Raw genomic sequence first — 22780 nt, forward strand, 5'->3', positions numbered from 1 at the left:
AGAGTCCAGGCATATGAAGATAAAGCCAGACAAGGGGTCAGAGTAGCTTTGTCAGCAGAGCTGCCTGACCACAGGATGTGCCTGTGCTCCACAGCAAGTGCCAAAATAAAGGGATCATGAAGCACCTTGGGCCATCATCCTTTACAATAGAAATGAGGTTAAGTCAGAGATAAGAAATCTACTCACATGGCAGCAGATCATTACAAAATGATGCTTTTATTCACCAGATGTAATTGTCATCTTGGAGGCTTACTGGTGAATAAGCTTAACCTTTCTAGCTCATTCTGACCTCTGGATGGCTTGTTCAACTCAGCCTTGCAGGCCCAAACACCACTTCAAGCTGACTGATTCAATCTGGCTTCTCGTGGCTTTTGCCAGAATTGTTTTGCTTGTCCTCATACTAACTTTGTCAATCTGTTCTAATTTGGATCCTTCTCATTCTGTGGCTTGATCTATTTCCACCTGCAACCTGTCTCTGTAAATCTGTCCTAATAAAACTGCCTCCTCTCTCTCTTTGCCTGCTCCCTCAAACAACCCCTTTTCTATTGCTTTTCTTGTGAGAGTTTATCTTATCTCTGACTCATTCTGTCAAATCTTTCTCTGATTTGTCACTTTGTCTGCTCCTCAATTACATATCACTTTCAAACATGGTGCTTATTTCTACAAATTTACCTTACCTACATGGTTTGTAATTAAAGGTATGTACTAAGGGCGTGACTATATTCCAGCCAGATCATACTGTTATCCAGGGTGTATATGCACTCAGGTCATATTTTTGGATGTAACGCCTTCCCATAGCAGCCATTTTGCTGGATTAAAATTCCTCTACAGATCATGTTAGCAGTAGAAAATGATGCTAATATATTAGTAATAATAGTTATACTTAGAAATTGAGAAAAACCAAACAAATAAAAGCAAAAACAAACAAAAGGAAATTGAGAAGGGAAAGCAAGTATCACACTTCTTTGGACTTCACTTCACAAACAAATGAGGGTTAAAAACTTTTTGATTTTTAAATAGAACAGTTTGATTCTGTGGAATGGCCATATATGTTGAACCTGAAAATATTGGCCTTCATTGTTTTACCATTTCTGCATCATGTTGCTTCTTTTTTCTAGTACATTTTCTCAAACTTCACATATGTGGTATTGAACAGCTTCACTGGACTCTAAACAAGAGAATGCTCTAAGCGGGCAGTGGCTTCTTGACACACTGTGGGCAGAGGGCAGGTTAGGTCAGTCGTAATTGTGGTGGTCTGGGAGACACAGCCTGTCTCCTGTGGGAGGGCCATGGCTATCACTTAGAAGTGGCTGTTCTCCAGGAGGGCACCCTTGTCACAGCCTGAAGTTGTACATTCTCTTCAGGCCACTTGGGAGTGTGACACTTCTCTGAATCCCTGGCCACTGGTGCTGTGTTTCATGTGGGAACTCTTGTTACCTAGGAGTTTTTATAGTGTTCTATGATGCATTCTATAGAAACTTTTTCCCCAGGAAGTGTTTATAGAGTTACTACTCCACTCAGTATCATGCCTCGAGCACCTGCTCATAGAATAATGTGCTTTTTAAATGATAGTTGCCTTTGAGGAGCAAAAAAGTTGGAACACATTCCATTATAATATATGCATTTTCCTGTATGAAATCAAACTCATCTCTAAAGTCCCTTTCATTCCATAATTGAAATCTTAGCGTCCAGTATGAATCTTCTTATGACTTGAAAGTTTGACACCTGGTTCTATACATTCAAAACAGAGGTATATCAGAACACTAAGAACATTTTCCTGGCCCTTGCCTGGCTCTAAGGCAGTAAATAGATCAAAGGCCTGTAGTATCTTCCAGAAGAAAGACAGGCTCGGTGTTGGAGAGGGTGTGGAGAAAGAGGAACACTCCTCCACTGCTGGTGGGGTTGCAAATTGGTACAACCACTCTGGAAATCAGTCTGGCAGTTCCTCCGAAAACTGGGCACCTCACTTCCAGAAGATCCTGCTATACCACTCCTGGGCATATATCCAGAGGATTCCCCACCATGTAATAAGGATACATGCTCTACTATGTTCATAGCAGCCCTATATATAATTGCCAGATGCTGGAAAGAACCCAGGTATCCCTCAACAGAAGAGTGGATGCAAAAAATGTGGTATATCTACACAATGGAGTACTATTCAGCCATTAGAAACAATGAATTCATGAAATTCTTAGGCAAATGGATGGAGCTAGAGAACATCATACTAAGTGAGGTAACCCAGACTCAAAAGGTGAATCATGGTATGCACTCACTAATAAGTGGTTATTAACCTAGAAAACTGGAATACCCAAAACATAATCCACACATCAAATGAGGTACAAGAAGAAAGGAGGAGTGGCCCCTGGTTCTGGAAAGACTCAGTGAAACAGTATTCGGCAAAACCAGAACGGGGAAGTGGGAAGGGGTGGGAGGGAGGACAGGGGAAGAGAAGGGACCATCGGGGAGTGGGGGGGGGGGCTAGAAAAGGGGAAATCATTTGAAATGTAAATAAATTATATCGAATAAAAAAAAAAAGAAAGACAGGCTCAGTTCCTAGTCCTCTCAAAGGTGTCTAGTAACATAGAGCCATGTATGTGGAAGCTGTGAGCATCATTCAAAAAAACGAACTTGCTATTCTAGGGTGTTTCCTTCCAAGAATGTGGTTCTTTCCATATGCGGTTTCTTTTAGATGTGTAATACTTTACTTCCCCCAGGTTTAGTAGGAGAAAAATAAAGATGGATACATGCAATTAAAATAAAACTAGGGCCATAGGAGACTCTTTATAGAACAGTAAAATGTTTTTGCAGCCAAAAAAAAAAAAAAAAAAAACCAACCCAAAAAACCCCAAAACCAGAAACAGGTCTGAAAATCTCAGCCCCCACACAAAAGACCATTATGTTTTTCTTCAGTATAACTTACTTTGTGCCAAAGCTTCTTCACTCCTGCTAACAGAGTTTTCTGAGGCACAGATGTGGGCTGCCTCCCTGGCCAGTCTTCTGTCCACCTCACCTGTTAGATGCTGAATGGAACAGTCTCAGAGCATCTTGAGCCAGTATCCCAAGAATTTATATCTCAGTGGTAGGGCACTGAAATTCCTGACTAGAAATGTGAGCTGTGTTTTATAATCTAAATAAAAATGGTTTCCACCTTCCCACCCATCCACACTTTCAGCTACTTAATACCAAGGTGATAACAATGAGTTAAAGTGAACTTGAAAGATTAAGAAGGCCAAAAGGAGTGCCATATTTTATCACAACATGGTCAGAGTATCAGTTTGTTTTCCCCAAATGCTTTCATCCAAGAGTGTAAGCCAAAAGAAAGCCCATTCTTCTGGATCATATTTGGTTTTTATCATCATCTAATTGAGTGACTTTGGAGCTTCCAAGGGCCACCCACGCTTGTTTGGCATTTTCTAGACATGTCTTCAAGTTTCTGTACAGTTCTTCCTCTTCTCATGCCTGACCCCTCTCTACACTGCTCAGAGCATTTCCTACATTTCCTCTTCTAAGAGTAAATTATTACTTCCTAGGATGGCTGTGTGTGGCCTTCCTGGGTCCTATGAAGTGCTCTTTTTTGAGGAGCACCCTACTTCCTTGGGTTACCTGTTTCTCCACTTCAGAATGTAGACCAGACTTGGGGTCATTAAACATGAGCTTTAGCAAGGCTATATAAGTGGCAACATTTGGAGACACCTAGATATTTCCATCATGATCCCCACATGTCTACTCAAATTTATAGGAATGCTTTTCCTTCCATTCCAGAATGAATCAGAGATAGCGATAGTGTGAGTTGGAAAAAAATCAGTCTCCCAGGAGACCTGGCAAGAGAAATTTGCTTTCAAAGCAAGCTCTTCATGGAAAAAGTTCCCTTTTCAAGGCTACCAAATCTATTAATTATGCAAGACAGCCTTGGATTGGCTAGTGCCACTCAAATGTGTTAGCCTCAGGAAGTCTGCCAATGTGTGACTTTTGGAAGTACTCTCCACACTGTCTGCTTTTCTCATTGGGGATGTTGACACACATACACACACAGGAACCCTGTTGCCTTCTCAACTACAAGATGTTTAAATATCAGTTAAAAAGCAGTGTTAGATTTCACGGCTTTCCAAAGTCTGGCTTTATATTGCTGAAGGAGAATGAAAATTTGATCTTCCATCCTCAGACTCTTTGAAATGTAATTGTTGCTCATCCCCTCTATTCTTATTCCAAATCAGATGCAGACTAAGAGGTAGATGGCCAACTTGTATGAGAGAAGGCAAAGCTATCACCACCTATGCACACACAGGATGAAGGTGGGGGGGTGATAAAAGCACACCCTAGATATCTCATAAGTCTGGCTGGCAGTGCTGGACTTTGATCTTGTGTGGGTCTTTTGCAGTCTCATTCTGTGAACTATACCCATTTAGGTGTGATATTTACAGTTACTTTCCATTGATAAAGTATTTTATTAATCATCTCAGATCGGATGCTATTTTTCCAGTGTTTTAAGTCTGGAATCCATGAATCTGTAATTACTTAGAAGATTATGTTGTGCTTGATTTTACTGTGAGCCAAAAATATAGCTCCTTTCATGACCCTAAAAATTATTGAATTAACAAGAACCCCTATACATAAGGCTCAAGGAATATCTCAGAAGAGAAGGTAGGGAGATGTTAGATCTAAAGGTCAAGATGTCTGCTGCAAGATTATGTCTTCTACATAAGACAGGGACAATACACCATAACATCTCAACAATATGACTGCTTAGAAAAGACCTGAGCAAGACTGATACCAGTAGACATGCTAGAGTGTATGGGGGATGTCTCACAAGTCAACTAATCACTGCCAGGGCAGAGAGCATCAGTCTTCCCCAGGGATGGTCCCCTTAGTTGACCATCCAACACCTAGAGGTTAGTTTAAACACACATTCATATAAACAACTCTAAATTGGCTTAGTGGGTTATATTTACAGATTTACATGACTATAATATGTAATAATTGAAGAAAAAGAGGTCTGGAATATGAGAGGGAGGAGGGTGGGGTGGTAGAAAGAGGTTGGAGGAAGGGGAAGGGGGAAAGGGAGGGGAGAAATGATGTAAATACAGTATTCACATATGAATTCTCAAGTTATTTTCTAAAAGGAAAGGAAAGAAAGGCCTTTGGTGTTTCAGTGACCTGAAGTCCTTTGGGACACATCTCCATTTATCTGACTTCTTGCTGTGGTCAGATCTTAGCACTTCTGTTTCAGAAATATTCAAGTATCTGCAATTCCTAAAATCTCTCCCTTGGTTTCTTAGTTACACACCTTTTAGACATTGTGCTGGAAAGATTTCTCCATTTTTTGTGTTGAAAAAATTTCCACATCTTTTCAGTCTGTCTGAGTACAACTGGCTCTTCACATTTTTCCGATATGTTGAACCTTCTTGTTTTACTGCACACATTATTCTGTATTAGAAAGAAACATTAGTCAGTTTTTAGATTCCTAACCTATTTAGATTGAAAAGGTCGTTTGGTAGAATTTATACAAATTTCTAAATCTGTGTCAAATTCAATATGGCAGATTATTTTTAAAGTCTTAAGGTAGAGTAAGTACTTGGGAACTTAACTCTTGGTCACATATCCTAGGTGGTGACATATTTAGAATTGATTGGAAATGAAATGTAAGTGCAGGCTTAGGATATTAAACCTCGGATCATTTCACATCTCATATTGAGTATGAATAGTTTTACAATAATCTTTATGAATGATATTTACAAGATACCTGTTATTTTAGCACTTGATGTTGTAATAAGAAATATGTTAATTGATTAACAACTTTTATTTTTGTGTGTATGATGTGTCTGTAAAGGTGTGTGTGTGTGTGTGTGTGTGTGTGTGTGCATGTATACGTGTGTGGTGTGGGTCAGAGGACAACCTTAGTCATTTCCTTCTTTTACCTTCCTTCCACAGGACTGCTTTGCTGTTGTGGGTCCCTGCTGTATTTGGCTGGACTAGATGTGCTGTGAGCTTCCAGGCTGTCTTCTGTCTCCCTCTCTCATCTTGACATAGGAGCACTGGAAGTATAAACACACCTTCTATACCCAAATGTACTTTAGTTTTGGAGACTTGAACTCAGGTTCTCAGGTTTGCACAACATATACCTTACCCACTGAGCAAATCTCTCCAGCCCTTTTCTTTAAATTTTTCCGTGAAACAATCTTTGAATGTGGCTCCTTTTACAGTTAAAATGCCCCTTTTAAAATTTCAGTTTTCAGGCAGTTTCTTTGATTCTTGCTTTGGGTCTTGGAAGTTGAGCCTTTCTGTTTTGAGTTGCTGAAGTGTGTCTCCACTCTCTATCTGGGATAGTCGTCAGCATCATGGTGACACAGTTGTGTGAAATTGTTAAACATCATCTGGTTCCGTTTCCCTTCTCCTAAATAACAGAGCAGAGGAACGGGAGTGTGTCTTGTAAAGTGTGTGCAGCTGGTTGGTGGCAGAGCCAAACCCGGCTGCTCTCTGCACTGCTCTTAAGCCAGTGCCCTGTCCAGTAGTTCATCCTTGCTGGACCTCTGTTCCTCCAAACCTCCTTCAGAGAAGTCAGTTCTCTTCAGATTAGCATCTGCCCTTCCCTTTTCTTTTATGCTCCTAGGTATTAGGGTAAGACATTTGGTCTGTATTAAATAGTCCATTTCTAGCCTAGCCTAGACTTCATATGTCCTTTATAAAAGTTGAAAGATGTTCATCCTGCTAGGCATCTTTATTTTACAATTCACTGACTGGATATGGTTTCCCTTTCCTTTATTTGATCTTGTGGCTTTTCTGTATTCATTCTATGTTTATTTAGAACACTTAATATTTACTTGTAGGATTAAAGTATTTAATTCCCCTTAGTGCTCTATCTGCCGTATTATATGTAATATAAAACAATCCTATATTTTGGCTAGCACATTTCACTGCCTTGTAAGATATTATAGATTACTGTGGCTGAACATTAATATTCTTCACTTTACAGAGTACTTCCTTCATAAAAGTCTTGAACATTATGATCAGACAGCTCTTGATTTAAGCCAGCTTTGGTTTGATTGCCTGTCTCTGTTAAGTCTGCTCTTGAAGATGTGCAAAGGCAGAGATTTCAGTATTGCCCATGAAATTTTAGTTGCTTCTGGACTCATTAACTTTTAGAATTGTCTTTAAGCTGGTTGAATCAATCTCTCTCAATCACATAGTTCCAATCTCAGGATCATGAAAAACAAGTCAAGTTCTGCTTTTAGCCAGCTGGTCATGTACTCGAGACAGCTTTCATTTCCCTCATGCCTATTCTTCCTCAGGCTACACAGCCCCATTTCCTTCAAACCAAGCTCTAAGAACCTGGTTTTACATTCCCTTCTCATTCTGATTCTCCCCACCCCCGAGTGTGGCCATTAAATACCCAGACATAGCTGTAGTTCCCCAAGCATAGTCTGTCCAGAGGGGCAGAACTGTCTCTTTATTCTAGCTCTGTGCATTCTGAGCCATCCTGCTAGGCATCTTACAGTTAATTCACAATAAGTTGTTTATTATGAATTATCTTGTGGCCTGCCTAAATAATGTTGAAGTTCTAACCCCAAGAACCTCAAAACACGAACTTATTCAGACATCATTTTTCTATAAAGGTAACCAGGCTCTAATCTAATATGTCTGCTATCCTTATGCAAAGAGGAAATTAAGACTCACAGATAAACATGCACAAGGAGAAGGTGAGCACGTGACTGGATTGAGTCATCTGCTAGCCAAGGAATGCTAGCAAATGTTAGCAAATAGCAGAAAATAAACACAACATGGACAAGTCATACCACATAAAAGAGCCTTCTGTCCATACCTTGATTTTAGACATTTACCAGGACTATGAGATAATAAATTTCTGTTTTTTATTTCACCTACCTAGTTTTTTGGTGCTTTGTGATGTGAGCCCTAAGAAACCAATCCATAATTGTTTTCACCAAAATCCATTTTTGTGTGACTTATTCTGTAATCTTTTATTTTTCCCTTTTTCCATAATAATGCTCTGGTTCTCTTAGTCCAAGAGAAAAGAATTTTTTAGTTCTCCTAAGTATTGTTTTTGTTTCTCTTGGCTCATTTCTGAAACCAGTTGAAGTCTCTCAAGCCCTGTTTCTACCGTGAAGGTTCTTGCTGTCAGTCATTGACAGTGCTGTCTGTTGAGAATCCTGACAAGGTCACAGTGCTTGGTGAGATGAGGTGGACAACCCAGGAACTACCTTTAGGTCACCACTACTTCTTCATCACAAATGTTCAGCTATCTTATATATATCTAACTCCAGAATCCAATTTAGTATTCTTCCACACATACAGAACAAAGCAGTATAAATCTTTAACATTTTTTCTGCACTCATCACATTCAAAATATTCTTTCTTGCTCACTTATTAATAGAAACTTCAAACTTATTTGTATTAACAGTGATTTGTTTCTTATTACAAACAATTTTATTTTCATAGACTACCAATCTATTTTTTTTTATAATTCAGTTTATAATCTTACCCAAAGCACATCAAATCTTCTGATTTATAATTCAAAGAATCTGTCTCTGGTCTTTTTGGAAATGTGAACTATAGTGGCTTATCTTTTGTGTTTTCTGGCTTCTTAAAGATCTGTTTCAAAGACTTCTCTTTATACCCACAAAATATTTATATTTCTTCTTGCTAGACTGTGAGACCTAAGGGTTTTTCTTTTCCTGAGTCCTTCTTCCAATCTCTGTGCTTATCTTGCACTTTGGTTTTATCTTACAATTATTTCTTCTGACCTTTCCAAACTGAAGATTGTTCTTGACAGAGAAGATGAAAGCACAAATTATACTATAGTTCCATGTTCATGTAAACATTCAATGGTAATGTTCTCTTAACATTTTGACATTGTAAAGTATAATGATTATTCCTGGTTGTCAACTTGACTATATATGGAATGAACTACAATCCAGAACTGGAGGGCACACCTGTGATCCAGATCTGGAAGACACAAGTTTCTGACTTGGATCTTGGCATGGAGATTTTAAGCCGTGAAAAGTTTAGGCCCAGATAAGGTAGTACACACTTTTAATCTCAGGAGACTGAGACAAGGAGATCTCTGAGTTCAAGATCAGCCTGGAACAAAGCAGGTCCCAGATCTAGGTTTTTAATCTAGGCCACACCTTCTGCTGGAAGCCTACATAAGGACATTGGAAGAAGGAAGATTTACTCTTCTTGCATTTACTTGCCAGCACATCTGTTGGAACCCACTTCTACAGAAGACTACCTGAAACAGCTAGCCTTGTAGGACTGAGAAACTACTAAGATTCTTGGACTTCCCATCCACAGCTGCTCATTGCTGGGTTAGTTGGACTACAGACTGTAAGTCATCACAATAAATTCCCTCAATATGAAGACATTTGGTAAGTTCTATGATTCTAGAGAACCCTGACTAATACATGGACTGATACAATCTTTCCAAACAGACTGTACTCATGGAATGGGTGACTGCTCTCATCACTCATGACATGTGATATGAAGTTCAGCAATTGAATATTTACTTAAATATCCCTTGCTAAGAGAAAAAAAAGTTGGTGATTGATAAAATTTCAGAAGGTTCTAGACGGATCCATTACACTTTGATTAGATAGCTCTAGAAGATGGCAGAATGTAGGTCAATACCAACATATAAATTGTACACGATATAATATATATACAAAAGGGAAAATAAACTCCATGTATATTATGTTAACATGCCAAGGATTTAGTGGTTTTAAGAGAGCCATATTGTTTTGTCTGAGAAAATCAAGTTAAAAATAGGTTCCTTGGTAGTATTAAGGAACATGTAAAAGTTATGCTTGCCTTAGTTTGGAAACTCTTGGCCAGGCTAGTGCTAGTGTGTTACCTGTAAATATACAGGTATAGGTGGGTTAGAAGCCACACTAGAGTCCTGGGTGGGATGGAATTCTGCTTGGCAATGGAGCAGTGAGTGAGTAGGTTAGGAACTCCCACACTTGGTGTTGGTGTCAGCCAACTGAGAGCTCATCATGTTTCATTTCAGTTTGATATATGTTTATCAGGCAGCTGCTTCACAACAAATGTTATGCCAAGTGTTGGCAAGGACATAATGCATAACCAGGTACTGTGCTAGGTGCAGGGTCAGGGATCCTTTCAAACAGTGAAGCTAGTGATCCCAGGAAATGTCAAAATATGTGCTTTGGAAGTTGTTGCCATGAGAGATCTCAGGGGCAGAGCCAAATTATGAGAACATGGCATGGATTATATTCCACGATAAGGAATGGACAGAGCAGTTGAAAATGTGGAGTCCAGAGAATGGTCTGCCATCCTCTGAGACCTGCAGGGCTAATACCTCTGGATTGAGTCTCTTAAGTGGATTTCTCAGGTAGCTTTTATAACCTGTGGTACTCTTCTTAACCACAGAACCCTAACCCTTCAGTCTCTTTTCCTTTCCTTTCTTCCAAGGTCATGGTCAACACTCTGCTACAGCTTAGAACTTTACTAGATGTAGCCTAAGATTTATGATTTAAAGATGACCTATCTCTGTTCCATCACTGTTAGATATACAGGAATGAATAGACGGTAGGCAGGTAGGCATTATGGCATCAGTGTTTTGTTAATCTTATACTGAACTGTATTGTTCAAACATTAGATAAGCACTTACAATTCAAAACTGGTCCAACTGTGGTGCATGGGGAGTGCCAAGAAGATAGGCAGGATCAAGTTTCTGTACTATCTGAGACCTGTGAAGATTAAGCCTGATGACGTGTTTTTTAAGTTACCATTGATTAGTTTTGCACCATTTTTCTTATGTCTATCAGCACTGAATTGTGGACTAGATTTCCAAAAGTTATCCACCAGAGTTGTACACTGCACAAATACTTCTAGACCCTAGGACTAGACAATTGTTCAAGATAAACAACATTTGGCCTTTAGATAATTCTGGAATATGGCACTCTTGAGAAAAGTGGTGTCAAATTGTGTCCATATTGTCCTTGACTCCATGGTCATTGTCACTTCTAGGCCCCTGTCCTAATTAGGAAGATCTCCTGGTTTAGACCATATTTTAGACATTAATATAGCTTCTTTTAAAAAATTTCTCTTATTTTCACAAACTTGGCTAAAATATTATTTCTGAACTCTTTCTTTGTGTAGAGTGGTACATTGTTTGAATGACAAGCACCACTTTCCTCTGAAGAATCACGAGACTAACAATAAACAAAATGACACTTCATCTACTATTGAGTTTTCTAGTTTGCTGTTTCACAAGGATCTGGAGAGTTAAGTATTTTTTTGCACATATCATGCATAGTGAGAGTGAATTGTGTTGTCCTCTTATGAGTCCTCACTAACAGACTGGTGTTCTTGTCACAAATGGACTCGGCATTTTCATAAGGATGAAACCACTTTACTAACTGCCCTTTATGACTTTACTCAAGTTAATATACAATCAACATGCCTTTAACAGCCTCTTATAAAGTAAGCGAGAGACTTGAAGCCAGTTCAGAGCACAGTACTTCCTGCTGTGAGTGTGTGGTGACTGTTTGTTCTTTCACAAAGTTCAACACTTTTAAAGAAACTTAATAAGGACATTATCACTTGTTCAAAGAGACTTCCTGAGAGAGTTCTCCCATTTCTCTCCTTCTTGCTCTCCTGTCAATTTATCAGCAACTATGCAGCAAAAACTAACTGCATAGGGTAAACTATGCAGTTAGGTTGAATGGTGTATCCTCATGTCATAAGACTTCTATTTAAGAGACATTGTTAACTTTATAAAAGTTATTATGAAAATTAATTTATAAGAAATAGCTTTTTTCTCACTGGCTTCTTTCTTTAAACTTTTGCTTGAATGTATGTAGCCAACCCTGGTCTGATGGTCAGAAGATGTCAACAATAAAATAGAATGGTGTGCCCTCACCTGGGACCTTCAGGGATAATAACTCTGGCTTGGGTCTTTTAAGTGCACTTCCCAGGTAGCCTTCATAACCTGTGGTACTCTTCTTAATGACAGAACCCTAACCTTGCAGTTTCTCTTGCTTTTTCTTTCTTCAGAAGTCAAGGTCAACACTATTCTACAGCTCAGAATTTCTGCAAATGTAGTCCAAGATTTATCCTTTAAGGATGACCTATTGATTCTAATATAGCAACAAAGCTCTTTTTATTTTTGCAGCCGGTAATGAGAACTATCTATGACTTTTCCTTTGTGAGGACTTAGTCTTTGCCATGTCTTCTGATCTGTGCGATGTCCTATGATCCTCTCCGGATGTTGTTCCATGAACTCTGCTTACATCCTTACCATGTCATAATTAAAAATATTATATCTGGAAGGAGATATAGAAGACTAGACATTCATAGTCATTACTTTACTAATATAAGAAACAATTAATTAGTCAGTTCCATGTGACTGGGTAGGGTTAGAGTAAGATCCCCATCATGCATTTGGGGGATTCACACTGCAGCACAACTATTAGAGAAGATATATTGTACATAAGATGAAGATGTGATAATCTCCAAGTGCCTATATTCCTTTATTCATCTCTATGGTCAACTGGTCTGTGCATTTTTTTTTATCTAACTTTCCATGGTATTACAGTGTAGTTTAGGGGGTACTCGTTTTCAGTATCTCTTAATGGATGAAACAAGTGTTTGTTCCTTATACTTAAACAGTGTCTGTACTCCTGCTGTGGTTCATTTTTTATTTTATTTTTAAAGTTTTGTGTGCTTGCGAGTGTACATGCAGGCTTGTGTGTGTGTGTATGTGTGTGTGTGTGTTTCATGTGTACATAAGCATATATGAAAACAGAGGACACTCTTGGATGTAGGTCCTTTTCTGATACCTTGTTTGATATAAAAAAAGGTATATTGTTTTCTAGCACTGTTATGGTAAGCTACTTGGCATGCAGGCTTTTGGAGGTTCACCTGTCTCCAACCCCCACCTAACAATAGGAATGTTTGGACTATACATTGAGCTATTATGTCCAGTTGAGACACATTCTAGAAATTTAAAGCTAGTATTTACAAATCCTCACACTTGCATGGGAAGCACTTTATATTCTGAGCCACTTCTCCAGCCCTTTTCAGTCCTTCACATACACTGCCAGCTTTGGCTATTAACTGGAACAGAAAGATGAAAACCGGAGCAAGCTGGAACCTTGTATTCTTCATGAACAGATTCAGAGAGATAGAGGTGGCGATAAATCAAGAAGAGAGTGCAGGTAAGAGAGCATGACCCAGTCTACGGAGAGAAAGCAGATGCCTGATCAGTATAGAGAACACAGAGATGCTACACACTCTGGGTCTGAAGGTCTTGAAACCAGAGGTTTGCTGGCTTTACTATCTTTTTAGACTTCTGTTTTCTCTTGTCTTTATGTTCTATTCTATAAACTAGCTCTAGATTTACCTTGATGAAGAATAGCTGTAATGATGCCACTAACTATAACACCTCCATCACTTGGAGCTTTTGAAATCTTGCATAGTTGTGTTTTGATTCATAAAATGTATCCTGCTAACTGGACATAAGTGTTCTAAAAAATCTGTTTTTTGATCTTGTATTAAGCATGAAATACAGTGACTGAGAAGCTTCTCTGGTAAACATTTAAAATGAAAATTCTATGTTCCTTTTTTCAATCAAAAATGAATTTCCCATTAAAAAGAAAAAAATCATACTTTTAGAAGGTTCAGTACAAAGCCACTTTTAAAAGGCTTCCATTTTAATAAATTTGGATCAATTCAAGGATGTTCCCCTGCTGTGGAGCCCACGAATTTCTTGTTTGTGGTCAACGGGAACATTTCATTTACTTTCTGCTTTCTTTCTCTAGCCTTGCGATCTCTAAAAGCTACTTTTGGTGGTGAGGGCTTAGTTAGATCAAGGCTGTTCATACAGAGTGGAGTCGAGGGTCATGTGAATGTGTGGTGTGCAGAAACTCAAGGAATGCTAAAGCACTAATGGCAACCTTGGGGAATACATTTATATCTGACGAGGAAGGGGAGGAGATCAATAGCAAAGTCAAAAACAAAGCTTTTCTGAATGAGGGATGTGCAGCAAACTACGGATTCTAAGACACATCCAGACAAATATAATGTTTTCCTTCTGAAATTCACCTGACCAACTATCCAAAATAGCATTCATCCCATTCATTCAAATGGCAAGTCCTGGTGCGACCACTGTTGGTTCCTGCAAGACTGCCACTACAATTCATATAGAACTAATTTCTAAACTCAGGTTTTATGTCTCCCTCTAATGATGGAGCAATTACTTTATATGCTTATACTAATTTTTGAAGCCAAAGTTAATATTTATTCAGTGATTCACATATGTTAAAAATCCAGATTTTCTGTTCCTATATTTCAAATGCCATGCTATATATTATTATCAATGATCTTCCACTGTTGTAAGAACAGTGTTCACAGGTTTGTTTTTTGTTTGTTTGTTTGTTTTTTGTTTGTTTGTTTATTTGTTTTTTACTGTGAACCTTTGGCTTCAGTTTTCATTACCTTTGACCTGGTAATTTAATTAAAACTTATTGATCTGTGAAGCTTAACTTTGTGGTTAATACTATTAAACCAGAAAGATAACCTTCAAAGCATAAGCACTAGAATTAGTTTCTAGCATTTCAATGCAGTTCTAACTACTGAACTAACAAGCTAAATTGTGTCTACTCGCTTGAGTTCCTTGTAGTGGGCACGGCTTTTTAGTTGAAGTTCTTTTACAGAAAAAGGAGTTGGGCAGGATTCTTGGACCCTTAACCTGAGTATCTAGTCACTACTCTTAGTCAGTTGTATGCAATTCTGCCCTAGCTGCCTATGGCCTGTGGGCTGTAGGTAGGGGCTAAATTACAAAAACCAAAAAGAGCTGAAGGAGGGATATGTCATGTGCACACACTGGGGCCTGGGTACAGACCTTCCAGTGTGACTGCGCTAAGGTTACAGATATTCATACCAGAAACCTGTCACCCATTATAAGTAAGCCTAATAAACTCATTGGTTCACAATGTTGAGCTTCTGTAGAATCAAACTTTGGTTTGTCATTGGAATTATGAAAAGAGCAGGGTAGGGAGGGACGTTTTGGTTCTACCCCACTTCCCCATGAGAACAGTCTTACACACACCACACACACACACACACACACACACACACACACACACACACTGTACTGCTAAGTGAAGTGAGCCTGGAATAAAATGGCAAATATGGTAGGATTTCACTTATGTGAGTTACTTAGTTTGGAGAAGAGACTGTGGAGTTGTTATAAGATAGACATGCAGTTTCTACTTGTGATAATGAGAACATTCTGGAAATGGACCATGATCATGGTTGTACAACACTCTGTAAGTACTCAATGCCTGGGACTGTATACTAAAAAACAATCATGACAAATTGTGAGCTTATTTTAAAATTTTCCATAAAGTGAAATAGTTGAAAATATTAAAAAACCATTGTGTATTAAGATAGGTCAAATTTTCTCCTCAGCCTTAGAACACAAAGGATTGGAATCATGAGCTTCCAGGGTGTTGTTGGGTAAACATAATGTGCCAATTCTGAAACTACAAGTGGAATAACCTACGAGGTTTAGTTCTGGAGGAGAGAGGCAGAGCGAATGCTGCAGAATCAATGCTTTCTCCCAGCTGCACAGAATGATTTGAGGATGTCTTTTTGCGACAGAGAATCCAGGAAAAAAATATGAGGAAATAGGTTCTAGAGCAGAAAGACAGAGGTGATAGACCAAGGACCTGGAAAATGAGATGGGAAAATGAAAGACTGGAGGGCCTGCAGAAATGTAAGTAGCTCAGTCGATCCATAAAAACTGGATATCAAAACAGAAGGAGAGACCACGTGCAGCCCAGAGATTGCTGGAGGTTGGATGGTCCGCTGAAGGACCCGGGAATGGGCTGAACAGGATGGAAGTGACAGGGAAGCTTTGTTGAGGAGGGCAGGGGAAGTGAGAAGCAGAACTTCTCGAAGTGATTGTAACTTCCCCCAACTTGTGTACAGAAGCCTAGAGTAGAAGTGGAGAAGGCAGAGTATTGGTTTCTCATTGTTTAGGTCTTCAGGGCGGGGCAGTAAGGCACAAACCGGAGGAAACTAGTCTGTGTTAGAAAACTCCCTTGATAAAATCAGGTCCTGTCTGGTTAGAGAAGGAAATCAGTGTGGGGGGGGGGGGGAAAGGAGATAGAATTTCGCTAGCTCCCACTGACAAGCCTGTACAATTCTGTCCTTATCCAGGAACTGACGAGGAAGATCAGAAGGCTCAGAAACCAGCAAGGCTCCTGTGAAGGTTGACTCTACCACTAGCCTGCTCTGTTGTACAAAATCTGCCATGTCTTGCATTGGGTCTCAGGCTCCTAATAATAGAGAATGCATGAGGGTTTGCTGATATATATACATACATATATACATATATACATACATACACACATTCATACATACATGTATGACTGTGTATACATATATTTATTTTTAAATTTAAATTTAATTAAATTAAGTAAAATGTAATTATATCATTTCCTCCATTTTCTTTCCTCCTTTCTACTCCTACCATGATAATTCATGGCCTCTTTTTTCTTTATTATTGTTTTACTGTCACACACACACACACACACACACACACAAGTGCATAAATATATAAAGCTGCTAAGTCCATTTAGAGTTGCTCACATGCATATAATTTCAAACTGGCCAGTTGAAATTGGATCACCAGTTAGGGGGCTCATTCCTGGGAAAGGCTAATTTCTCCTTCCTCAGAAGTCATTACTTTCCTGTAGTTATTTGTCTATGGTGGGCCCTATATGACATCCCCCTTTCAGGTTAGCATGACTATTGGTGTTGTCACTGTTCAATTCTTCTTTAGGCATCCATTTTGTTGAGGTATTTATCCTTCATTTTAAAAGTTTGTGTACGGGTGTCTTGCCTGCATGCATATCTGTATAGCTCATGTATACTGTATACTGCCGGGAGAGGTTACAAATGACATCAGATCCTCTGGAACTGGAATATAAATAGCTACCAAGTAGGTGCTATATATCAAACCTGGGGGCCTTTTGGAAGAGTGGTCATTGATTTTAATTACCAAACTACCTTTCAGACCATGATCTATCTATCTATCTATCTATCTATCTATCTATCTATCTCATATTATTTTATCTATCTATCTATCTATCTATCTATCTATCTATCTATGATTTAATTTTGAATTATGTGTCTCTGTGTGTGTTTCTGAACATTTGTACATTGCTTACAGAAACCAGAAGATGGTGTTGGGTCCTCTGGAGCTGGAGTTACAAGTGTTTCGATAGCCAACTCTGTGGGTGTTTAGAACCAGACTCAGATCCTCCACAAGAGCAGTATGAGTTTTTGATTGGTGAGTAATTTCTTCAGCCAAGAGTCCTTTCATTTTTAACATTCTGGGACTATATGTCAGGTGATTTATCTGATGAGTAATTTTCCCAGGCTTGTGGAGTGGGAAAACTTTTTATGATAATTTCTTAATATCTAGAATGCAAGTTTCATTTTCAAAGAACTTGTCCTTGTTCACAGTGTCAGGGGAAAATCCAACCCATCCATCAATGAATAGTAACTTCAGCATTCACATATTCAAGAAAGTCTTTCTTCCTTTTTTTTTTAAAGATTTATTTATTTATTCTATGTAAGTACTGTCTTCAGACACTCCAGAAAAGGAGGTCAGATCTTGTTATGGATGGTTGTGAACCACCATGTGATTGCTGGGATTTGAACTCAGGACCTTCGGAAGAGCAGTCAGTGCTCTTAACCACTGAGCCATCTCTCCAGCCCAAAGTATCTCTTCCTCATCAGCAAGACATTCCTGTACAATGGGTCTCCCGAGAAAACCCTAGCAGCCTTCGTTCAGGCACCTCCTCCTCTTCTTTTCTCTTGGTTTGTCTTCATCTCAGTGCTTGACAGTGTACAGTCTCCTTTACTGTATTAATAAATAAAGAAAAGGTAGTTGTCATGGCTTTGCTGGGATATCCAGAATTCAGAACAGTGAGACTGTGCAAAACTGTGTAAAACAGTGACAACTCTTTTGTCCTTCAAAACTGGCATCCTGGTTGAGGAGATGAAGTTCAAACCACACATAATCATGAATTATCTAAGGCATAGATAGCCAAGTTCCAATATTCAAATTAAATGCATATTGATGAGATCCCGGCAGTCACAGGTTATTAACAACACATGAGTGAAATGGAATTTGAAGAAGGCATTGGTTAGTGGGATAAAATTCCATGACAAGATTCTCTTGATCATCAACTGGCAGAATCCAGTGTGACTAGGAGGATGGAATTGCCTTGTTCTTGATGGCTATTTTCTGCTTATCTTTCGTGAGCCTTCTTCATTCAGTCCATTGGGTAGTTAATCTTCATATATTTGTGGTTTCTTATGTTTTGTGGCACTATTTGGACACCCACTATCTTTTTTTCCTTCTTTCTTTTTTTTTATTCGATATATTTTTTATTTACATTTCAAATGATTTCCCCTTTTCTAGACCTCCACTCCCCGAAAGTCCCATCAGCCCCCTTCCCTCCCCCTGTTTTCCCACCCAACCCTTTCCACTTCCTTGTTCTGCTTTTGCCCTATACTGCTTCACTGAATCTTTCCAGAACAAGGAAAATTTAATTCTTTTTTTTAAGATTTATTTTATTTATTATATGTAAGTATACTGTAGCTGTCTTCAGACACTCCAGAAGAGGGCATCAGATCCCATTACAGATGGTTGTCAGTCACCATGTGGTTGCTGGGATTTGAACTCAGGACCTTCAGAAGAGCAGTCAGTGCTCTTACCCGCTGAGCCATCTCTCCAGCCCGGACACCCAGTATCTTTAACCTAAAATCTATCTTGTGGTTGGGAGAATTTGCGTGGTCATTTGCTCAGATTGGCACCCACTCTCATTGCTGGCCCTTCCAGATTCATTCAGGGATTTGATCTCTGATATCAGAATAGGCAGTTGGCACTCAGTGTTCCTGCTTGTTGTCTATTGATAAGCATGTATGGCAAAGTAGTATTTTCTTTGCTCATATCTCTTCCCCCATGTTATATAAAAGCTTGTTGTGATAAGATGAAGCCATCTATCTAGGAAGGGATGAGAAGGACTTCCCAGAGCTGGTGATGTGTAGTTGGGTTTGAGGTGAAGTGACATTTGATATAAGAGTTAAGAATCTTTCCAAAAGTGACTGAAAACTAAGGAAGATGCGATACGTAGGATGTAGGCAGAATAAATGAGATTATTAAACTCTGTGGTTTAACTTTGGAAGTTGTAATATTCATAGTCAGGGTGTTGAGATAACACTGGGGCCTTAAATGCTCATTGTAATTTGTAATTTCTTTAAAATGTAGGGCTTTCCAGGTGTAGGTGATTCTGGGTGAGTAATGTTGCCTGCACATTGTCAGAATAGAAAAGAAACTTTCAACAGTTCCTATTTTTTTCACATAAAATTAATGAACATTGAAGGGCACAGTGCAAAGATTCTTTAATAAATCTCATGAAGAGGCTATAAGTCTAAAATATATAACAACAATAATAATTATGACCATGTATTGAGTACTTATTGTCTTGATATCACTTAGCTTTAAAATAATTGTTCATTTTAGTTTTTTGTGTGTATGCATGTATATCTGTGTACAACATGTGTACTGAGTAGGAATACAGCAAGAGGACAGTACTGAATCTCCTGGGATTGGAGTTACAGATAGTTCTGAACCATCACATGTGTGATAGGAAATGAACCTGGCCCTTTGGAAGTGTTGCTAACCACTAAGACATCTAGGTAGCTCCTTACACCTGTTTAAGCCTGCAAGAGTTGAGGAAATGCGTGACTATCAAAAGAATGTGAAATTGTGGAGCTAGACCTTCATAACATTTTGTCTTGTATTTCTTTACCATTTTTCAGGTCCAATAATGCACCTCATTCTGTTAAAGTAAACTTTCTTAAGACTTAGAATGGCAGAGTCCTAACATACATGCCACTATTAGTTTCAATGTAAATTGGCTTAAATAAAACAGTCTAACAAATTTAACTTCTCAGTTCCATTGGCTATTGTAATGTTTAGTAACAAATTGCAGCTATTGGCTGTCTTGCTGAACTACAGAATCATAGAACATTTCATAGATATAAAAAGAACTATTGAATCTCATTGGCTGTGCTGGGCATCCAACACAGCATCTTTCACAGCAGCATAGCCCCATCTTCTCTACTGAGCTGCTTTTGTCAAGATATGCATCCCACAGAAAAAAGAGAGTTTTATCTTTCCAACCTTGGTATCTCCATCTCCCAGCACTATTGGGTATGTGGTATCTGATGAGCAATACTATTTTTAACCACTCCCTAGTGCATGGGAAGATGCTTATAGTTGTTTCAATAAGTCAGAATATGTCTCCCAGAAGAGATAACCTTTGAATTGGATTCGGAAGGATGAATATGAGGTCAGCAGATTGAGCCAGGCCAGGCATCGATGAGATAGAGCAACCTATTCAAATACAGTTATTACAGTTTGTGTCTGAGCAGGTCACAGTAAGATGGTCACAGTAGCTGCAACAGAGAAAGTAAGTATGTGTGTTGTATGAGTGGGCCACTGTGAGGGGGCCAGTTGGGCGTGGATTTAGAAAGTAAAGGTACAGTTGAAGATCAGATAGATGTACTTATTTATTCTTCTGTTGGTTGGAGGAGAGCATAATTGTGAGATTCACACAGAAGATGGATAGGAAAGAGGTGCAAAGGGATAACCTATATTTATGTGTGTTGGCTGCTATTGTAGAGGAATGATGTTTCAGGGACTGGTTCTGGGTAGAAAAGGCAGGGCTTGGTTGATCAAGGACAAGGTGGTGGTGAACATGCTTAAAGAATCTGAATCACAGGCTGGAGAGATGGCTCAGCGATTAAGAGCACTGACCGACTCTTCTGAAAGGACCTGAGTTCAAATCCATGCCACACATGGTGGCTCACAACCATCTGTAAGGGATTTGATGCACTCTTCTGGTGTGTGTCCAAAGACAGATACAGTGTAAATATAATAAATAAATAACATTAAAAAAAGCTGAATCACATTTTTAAAGAGACTAGTCAAATGGATTTGCCTGAAAGGACTGAAATGCAGTGGGGGAATTTGTGGTAGTGTTGTAGAAGCTAGGAAGAAAGTCCAGACTGGAGAGTCAGATTAATGAGCAGAGTTACAGTTCTGGGAGAAGCCACTGGAGTCTCCTGAGAAAACCTGTAGTGTTGTCAAAAGTGGCCATAAAAGGAAGACAAGACATCAGGCAGTACTAAGTGTTATGTGTTTAATGGGAGATAAAAGCCAAGGAAGCTTGCTCACTGATACAGAGCAGTCATAGACTCCAAGAAAGGAAAGGTTGCAGGAGGCAGAACTGTTACTAGACTTTACAGAAGGCTAAATGTTGGTTGCTAGTGTCTAGGTTTTAGAACACAGGGCTCTACTTTTAGGCCAGATCTCAGACCTTGAACCAGGCGGTTTCCATGAAGCTCTCTCTGGGACAGAGAATGAAGACGCAGTCTGTGGTGTGACTTGACAGCTCACAAGTTTGGACACCTGGCTTCTTTATGACCATTGATTTGAAACTTATTCCCATCCTTAAAATGTTATAAAGAGTCAGAGTTTTACCTTCTATTGGCATTGGTCTAGAGAGGCCTTGGGTGTTGGTGAGGGGGGTTGTTCAGGGAAATACTCTAAAGGCTGCTTGTGACAGAGGTTTCTCTGTGTGTCATCCCTCCATTCCTTTCATAGGACACAGACCCCCCCCCCCATTTTTACTTTTAATGAAGCATCGATCTCTTTAGGATTTAAGGAGAAGTTTCCCCTTCCTTTTAAGCCCCCTTGCGTGTTTTTATTTCCATATACTGTACTGCTTCTGTTTAATTCTATTTGTCTCACTTCAAGGCCCAGTGATGCCCTCAAGACCACTCTTTTCCTAATAAACATTGCGTTCTGAAGGACTTCATGGGTTACCTTTTCCTGAACTGACGGTTAAATTTAATCATTCCTCCTTTTTTCTTTCTTTCTTTTTTTTTAAAATTAAGCTAATAAAATTTATTTTGAAATATGCAATTCAGTATTGACAATTTTTAAGTCATCAAAATAATTTATAATAGTTAAATGCCTCTTAGATATACAAGATAATCTTCTGAAACTAAAGGTCATATGCACTCAACCAGTTTTTAAAACCTATTTGGAACATTAAACATGATAGAGGTAGAAAAAAAATCTCTTATGAAGTCCTCTATGAAAGGAAATTGTGACAAGTTCCTGATTAGACAGAAACGGTTGTGTCTCCAAGGGAGAATATGCAGCATAACTGTGGCTTCATGGAATGAACTGGGTAGAGTTCCTTCTGTTTCTAGTTTGTGGAAGAGTTTGAAGAGTATTGGTATTAGGTCTTCTTTGAAGCTCTGATAGAATTCTGCACTAAACCCATCTGGTCCTGGGCTTTATTTTGGTTGGGAGGCTTTTAATGACTGCTTCTATTTCTTTAGGGGTTATGGGACAGTTTAGATGGTTTGTCTGATCCTGATTTAACATTTACTATTTGTTAGCTGTCTGGAAAATTATCCATTTCATCCAGATTTTCTAGTCATGTTGAATATAGGCTTTTGTAGTAGGATTTGATAATTTTTTAAATTTCTCCAGTTTTGTTGTTATATCTCTCTTTACATTTCTGATTTTGTTAATTTGGACACTGTCTCTGTGTCCTCTGGTTAGTCTGGCTAAGGATTTATCTGTCTTGTTGATGTTTTCAGAGAACCACCTCCTGGTTTTGTTGATTCTTTGTTTAGTTCTTTTTGT

This window comes from Apodemus sylvaticus, chromosome 7 (assembly GCF_947179515.1).
Source record: "Apodemus sylvaticus chromosome 7, mApoSyl1.1, whole genome shotgun sequence".
Lineage (NCBI taxonomy): Eukaryota > Metazoa > Chordata > Mammalia > Rodentia > Muridae > Apodemus > Apodemus sylvaticus.